The sequence below is a fragment of the Oncorhynchus masou genome, chromosome 29 (assembly GCF_036934945.1).
Source record: "Oncorhynchus masou masou isolate Uvic2021 chromosome 29, UVic_Omas_1.1, whole genome shotgun sequence".
Classification (NCBI taxonomy): domain Eukaryota; kingdom Metazoa; phylum Chordata; class Actinopteri; order Salmoniformes; family Salmonidae; genus Oncorhynchus; species Oncorhynchus masou.
In genome coordinates, this window is record NC_088240.1 from 100,550,194 (window position 1) to 100,558,145 (window position 7,952).

A 7,952-nucleotide genomic window follows, 5' to 3' on the forward strand; every position below is an offset into this window, starting at 1 on the left:
TAAAATGGCCAAACTCTATTCACAACAGTATTCAGTTGGTACGAGATAGACATTAAGTAAATACTAGGAATAGATTGTCCACCATCTATGTGTTATCCAGACAAGAGAAATAGGCAAAATAACATTTAGATTTAGAGCAATAAAGAAATTGAATAATTTATCTGAGCACACCAGAAACCTTTCAATATATAAATTCAAACAGTACTTTAAAACCATTTATATATAATACATTTTTATTTTTTTATTTTTTATGTCACCTTTATTTAACCAGGTAGGCAAGTTGAGAACAAGTTCTCATTTACAATTGCGAAAATTGCGACAAGATAAAGCAAAGCAGGTCAACACATACAACAACACAGAGTTACACATGGAGTAAAACAAACATACAGTCAATAATACAGTAGAAGCAAGTCTATATATGATGTGAGCAAATGAGGTGAGATAAGGGTGGTAAAGGCAAAAAAAGGCCATGGTGGCGAAGTAAATACAATATAGCAAGTAAAACACTGGAATGGTAGATTTGCAGTGGAATAATGTGCAAAGTAGAAATAAAAATAATGGGGTGCAAAGGAGCAAAATAAATAAATACAGTAGGGAAAGAGGTAGTTGTTTGGGCTACATTAGAGATGGGCTATGTACAGGTGCTGTGTGAGCTGCTCTGACAGCTGTTGCTTAAAGCTAGTGAGGGAGATAAGTGTTTCCAGTTTCAGAGATTTTTGTAGTTCGTTCCATTCATTGGCAGCAGAGAACTGGAAGGAGAGGCGGCCAAAGAAATAATTGGTTTTGGGGGTGACCAGAGCGTGGTGCTGGAGCGTGTGCTACAGGTGGGTGATACTATGGTGACCAGCGAGCTGAGATAAGGGGGGACTTTACCAAGCAGGGTCTTGTAGATGACCTGGAGCCAGTGGGTTTGGAGACGAGTATGAAGCGAGGGCCAGCAAACGAGAGCGTACAGGTCGCAATGGTGGGTAGTATATGGGGCTTTGGTGACAAAACGGATGGCACTGTGATAGACTGCATCCAATTTTTTGAGTAGGGTATTGGAGGCTATTTTGTAAATGACATTGCCAAAGTCGAGGATTGGTAGGATGGTCCGTTTTACAAGGGTATGTTTGGCAGCATGAGTGAAGGATGCTTTGTTTTGCGAGATAGGAAGCCAATTCTACATTTAACTTTGGATTGGAGATGTTTGATGTGGGTCTGGAAGGAGAGTTTACAGTCTAACCAGACCCCTAGGTATTTGTAGTTGTCCACGTATTCTATGTCAGAGCCATCCAGAGTAGTGATGTTGGACAGGCAGGCAGGTGCAGGCAGTGATCGGTTGAAGAGCATGCATTTAGTTTTACTTGTATTTAAGAGCAATTGGAGGCCACGGAAGGGGAGTTGTATGGCATTGAAGCTTGCCTCGAGGTTAGTTAACACAGTGTCCAAAGAAAGGCCAGAAGTATACAGAATGGTGTCGTCTGCATAGAGGTGGATCAGAGACTCACCAGCAGCAAGAGCGACATCATTGATGTGTACAGAGAAGAGAGTCTGTCCAAGAATTTAACCCTGTGGCACCCCCATAGAGACTGCCAGAGGTCCGGACAACAGACCCTACAATTTGACACACTGAACTCTAGTAGTTGGTGAACCAGGCGAGGCAATCATTTGAGAAACCAAGGCTGTCGAGTCTGCTGATGAGGATGTGGTGATTGACAGAGTCAAAAGCCTTGGCCAGATCAATGAATACGGCTGCACAGTAATGTTTCTTATTGATGGTGGTTAAGATATCGTTTAGGACCTTGAGCGTGGCTGAGGTGCACCCATGACCAGCTCTGAAACCAGATTGCTTAGCAGAGAAGGTATGGTGAGATTGGAAATGGTCGGTAATCTGTTTGTTGACTTGGCTTTCGAATACCTTAGAAAGGCAGGGTAGGATAGATATAGGTCTGTAGCAGTTTAGGTCAAGAGTGCCCCCCCCCCTTTGAAGAGGGGGATGACCGCAGCTGCTTTCCAATCTTTGGGAATCTCAGACGACACGAAAGAGGTTGAACAGGCTAGTAATAGGGGTGGCAACAATTTCGGCAGATCATTTTAGAAAGAAAGCGTCCAGATTGTCTAGCCCAGCTGATTTGTAGGGGTCCAGTTTTTGCAGCTCTTTCAGAACATCAGCTGACTGGATTTGGGAGAAGGAGAAATGGGGAAGGCTTGGGCGAGTTGCTGTGGGGGGTGCAGTGCTGTTGACCGGGGTAGGGGTAGCCAGGTGGAAAGCATGGCCAGCCGTAGAAAAATGCTTATTGAAATTCTCAATTATAGTGGATTTATCAGTGGTGATAGTGTTTCCTATCTTCAGTGCAGTGGGCAGCTGGGAGGAGGTGTTCTTATTCTCCATGGACTTTACAGTGTCCCAGAACCTTTTTGAGTTAGTGTTGCAGGAAGCAAATTTCTGCTTGAAAAAGCCTTGGCTTTTCTAACTGCATGTGTGTATTGGTTTCTAGCTTCCCTGAAAAGCTGCATATCACGGGAGCGGTTCAATGCTAATGCAGAATGCCATAGGATGTTTTTGTGATGGTTAAGGGCAGTCAGGTCTGGGGAGAACCAAGGGCTATATCTGTTCCTGGTTCTAAATTTCTTGAATGGGGCATGCTTATTTAAGATGATTAGGAAAGCATTTTAAAAAAACAGGCATCCTCTACTGACGGGATGAGATCAATATCCTTCCAGGATACCCTGGCCAGGTTAATTAGAATGGCCTGCTCGCTGAAGTGTTTCAGGGAGCGTTTGACAGTGATGAGTGGAGGTCGTTTGACCGCTGACCCATTATGGATTCAGGCAATGAGGTAGTGATCGCTGAGATCTTGGTTGAAGACAGCAGAGGTGTATTTAGAGGGAAAGTTGGTCAGGATAATATCTATGAGGGTGCCCGTGTTTACGGCTTTGGGGAGGTACCTGGTAGGTTCATCGATAATTTGTGTGAGATTGAGGGCATCAAGCTTAGATTGTAGGAAGGCTGGGGTGTTAAGCATGTTCCAGTTTAGGTCACCTAGCAGCACAAGCTCTGAAGATAGATGGGGGCAATCAGTTCACATATGGTGTCAGCTGGGGGCAGAGGGTGGTCTGTAGCAGGCGGCAACGGTGAGAGACTTGTTTTTAGAGAGGTGGATTTTTAAAAGTCGAAGTTCAAATTGTTTGAGTACAGACCTGGATAGTAGGATAGAAATCTGCAGGCTATCTTTGCAGTAGATTGCAACACTGCCCCCTTTGGCAGTTCTATCTAGTCTGAAAATGTTGTAGTTAGGGATGAACATTTCAGAATTTTTGGTGGTCTTCCTAAGCCAGGATTCAGACACAGCTAGAACATCCGGGTTGGCAGAGTGTGCTAAAGCAGTGAATAAAACACATTTAGGGAGGAGGCTTCTAATGGTAACATGCATGAAACCAAGGCTATTACGGATACAGAAGTCATCAAAAGAGAGCACTTGTGGAATAGGAGTGGAGCTAGGCACTGCAGGGCCTGGATTCACCTCTACATCACCAGAGGAAAAGAGGAGGAGTAGGATAAGGGTATGGCTAAAAGCAATGAGAATTGGTCATCTAGAACGTCTGGAACAGAGAGTAAAAGGAGGTTTCTGGGGGCGATGAAATAGCTTCAAGTATAATGTACAGACAAAGGTATGGTAGGATGTGAATACAGTGGAGGTAAACCTAGGTATTGAGTGATGATGAGAGAGATATTGTCTCTAGAAACATCATTGAAACCAGGAGATGTCTTCGCATGTGTGGTTGGTGGAACTAATAGATTGGATAAGGTATAGTGAGCAGGACTAGAGGATCTACAGTGAAATAAGCCAATAAACACTAACCAGAACAGCAATGGACAAGGCATATTGACATTAAGGAGAGGCATGCTTAGTCGAGTGATCAAAAGGGTCCAGTTCGTAGTGAGGTTGGTTGGGGTCACGGCTAGCCGGGTCATCGGTAGCAAGCTAGCATAGGATGGAGGTCTGTTTTTAGCCACCTTGTGCATTTCCGTCAGTAGGATTAATGGGGTTCCGTGTAGTAGAGGGGATCAATCTAATTCGCAAAAAATAGATATAGTTATAGAGGCACAAGAAAAAATAAAATAAAATTGTCCGATAGATCTATTCAGATAGCAGCCGATAAGACAGCTAACGATTAGATGGGCGTTCAGGTAACGTCGCGACGGAGGAGCCAGCTGGATAACTCCCTCGGGCAGATAACGTCGGTAGTCCATTTGTGAAGGCCCGATGGGGCTCCGCGTTGGCAGTAAAAACAGGTCCGGATAGGTGATTGTAGCCCAGAAGTGGCTGATGGAACTCTTCAGCTGGCTAGCTCCGGAATAATTGATGTTTGCTCCGGGATCGACGTAAGCCGATAGTCACACGGATAGCAGCTAGCTAGCTGCGAGATCTAGGTGTAAATGTCCAGAGCTTGTGGTTGAAATCCGGGGACATGGTGAGAAAATAGGTCTGGTATGTTCCTGTCCGAGCTGCACTGTACAAAACTGGCGATTTGAGCTAAAGGATAACTGATGTACACAAACAGTGGTTAGCTGAATACTAACCATTAGCCAGTAAAGAAGCTAACTAGCTTCTGGCTAGCTTCTGACTAGCTTCTGATTAGCTTCTGGTTAGCTTCAGGCTAGCTTCTGGTTAGCTTCTGGCTAGCTTCTGGTTAGCTTCTATGGAGGATTTCAGATTTGAGGTAAATAATACTTTATTTTTTTGTAAATAAATTGGTGAGGCGGGTTGCAGGAGAGTGTTTTGAAGTTGAGTTTATGGAAAATAAAAAATATATATATAAAAAGGTATGCGAAGAAAGTATATATACGGGACACGACAAGACGAGGACAAAGGACGTCTGACTGCTATGCCATCTTGGTGGCCATCTAAGATAGGAAAGTTAGGAAAGTTGTTCTGGACTATGGTAGATGAAGAATCAATGTCACGTGTGCTCCCTCTCCGGCCTATAGGTCATCAGACTGCTTGTTATGGCGCACACTGTCACCATCGTTACGCACACCTGCGCATTTTTGTATTTTAATGTTTTAATGTTTAAGGACTCTTGGAAGATTAGTCCAACTGTGGTCTAAAAGAGATCCAACTAAAATCAAATCAAATACTTTGTAGAAGCACCTTTGGCAGTGTTACGGGTGTGTACGGGAGGCGAAGTCAGGTGCAGGAGAGCAGAGTGGAGTTAACAGGCGCATTTTAATTCCAGTCAATAAATAAGCACAAAATGACATCAAAGTGCCCAAAACACGGAACATGAACAAAAGTCTAGCGTGTGAATATACCCATACAACAATAAACAATTACACACAAATACATTGTGGGGAACAGAGGACTAAATACATGCAGTGTGATTAGATCATGAAAACCAGGTGTGTATGGAAACAAGACAAAACAAATAGACATAAAAAATGGAGCGGCGATGGCTAGAAAGCCGGTGACGTCTTTCTAGGAGAGGAGCCGACTTCGGTGGAAGTCGTGACAGGCAGCGATTACAGCTGTGAGTAGAGGTGACCCGTCATTCAGGGCAGGTGGGGCAGAGTATTGAACCCCGCATTTTTAGCAAACATTGGCTGTTTTGAATGTTATTTTGGCATTAATACGTGTCACATATCAGTTTGCAAACATTGTAAAAATGATATATATCATTGAGTTAATAAATTCGCATACAAACATGGTTTATTATTTGTTTTCTTGCGTAAGACAGCCGCAAAATGCAGGTGTTTCAGCCTAGCTCAGAGCTTTCTGTGGTGCTAGGGCAAGCCAACAGAAAAAACGGAGCGTTGCGCCGTGATTGGCTAAGTGTTCTGTCACTCATGGGGACTTTATGTCACTGCCAAGTGTAAGAGGAGACATTGCAAATTCTAACCATTCGGCTGCTGCTATAGAAGTGCCCATCCAAGAAGGCTCAAGGTCATTGGCCAGAGATAACATTACGTCAAATCATGTTATATGTACAGTAGCTTTAATTGGACTGATCATGTCAACATCATAGTTTCCCAATCTTAGCTAGCAGTCATCATCATGAATCCAGTTGACCATCTACTGGCAAATCCTTTTTAATCCTTGCCATACAAAAATAAATAATGAAGAGTACAGGAGGGGACTGAGTGGCTCTCCGCAGCCGATGTGAGTAAGACCTCAGGTCAACATTCAGAACAGGTCAACATTCACAAGGCCGCGGGGCCAGACGGATTACCAGGACGTGTACTGCGAGCATGCGCTGTCCAACTGGCAAGTGTCTTCACTGACATTTTCAACCTCCCCTGTCCAAGTCTGTAATACTAACATGTTTTTAGCAGACCACCATAGTCCCTGTGCCTAAGATCACTAAGGTAACCTGCCGGAATGACTATCCCCCCCCCCCTCCCGTAACACTCACAATTGTAGCCATGCGGTGCTTTGAAAGGCTGGTCATGGCTCACATCAACACCATTATCCCAGAAACCCTAGACCCACTCCAATTTGCATACTGCCCCAACAAATCCACAGATGATGCACTGTATACTGCCCTTTCCCACCTGGACAAAAGGAACACCTACTGCATGTGACAATGTTATTCATTGACTACAGCACAGTGTTCAACACCATAGTACCCTCAAAGCTCATCAATTGTTTTTTATATATTTTTTTATTTTACTAGGCTTCAACACCATCATGAAGTTTGCCGATGACAACAGTAGTAGGCCTGATCACAGACAACAACGAGACAGCCTATAGGGAGGAGATCAGAGACCTAGCAGTGTGGTGCCAGGACAACAACCTCTCCCTCAACGTGATCAAGACAAAGGAGATGATTGTGGACTACAGGAAAAGGAAGACCGAGCACACCCCCATTCTCATCGACGGGGATGTAGTGGAGTAGGTTGAGAGATTCAAGTCCTTTGGTGTCCACATCACCAACAAAATAACATGGTCCAAGTACACCAAGACAGTCGTGAAGAGGGCACTACAAAACCTATTCCCCTTCAGGTGACTGAAAAGATTTGGCATGGGTTCTCAGATCCTCAAAAAGTTCTACAGCTACACCATCGAGAGCATCCTGACTGGTTGAATCACTGCCTGGTATGGCAACCGCTTGGCCTCCGACCGCAAGGCACTACAGATGGTAGTGCGTACGGCCCAGTACATCACTGGGGCTAAGCTGCCAGCCATCCAGGACCTCTACACCAGGCGGTGTCAGAGGAAGGCCCTAAAAATTGTTGAAGACTCCAGCCACCCTAGTCATAGACTGTTCTTTCTGGTATCGCACGGCAAGCAGTACCGGAGCACCAAGTCTAGGTCCAAGAGGCTTCTAAACAGCTTTTAAACCCAAGCCATAACCCTCCTGAATATCTAACCAAATGGCTCCCCAAACTATTTGCATTGCCCCCCCCCGCATTTTACACCGCTGCTACTCTTTGTTATTATCTATGTATAGTCACTTTACTAACTCTACCTACATGTGCTTATTACCTTAATTACCTCAACTAACCGGTGCCCCCGCATATTGATTCTGTACCGGTACCCCCTGTATATAGTCTCGCTATTGTTATTTTACTGCTGCTCTTTAATGACCTGTTCCTTATATTTCTTATTCTGATTCAAACTGCATTATTGGTTAGGGGCATTTAAGTGAGTATTTCACTGTAAGGTGAATAATACAATTTGATTTGATATTATAAATAAAACGTATCGTGCTCATCGGCCATTGGACATAAACATTACACAAAAAGTTGGAAATCGTAAATTCCAAATCTGGGATTAAGGGACTCTTTTCTGAGTTTAAAATTATAAACATTCAACACTGGCCATGCTGTCAATGAAGCATGATTTACATTTACATTTAAGTCATTTAGCAGACGCTCTTATCCAGAGCGACTTACAAATTGGTGAATTCACCTTCTGACATCAGTGGAACAGCCACTTTACAATAGTGCATCTAAATCATTTAAGGGG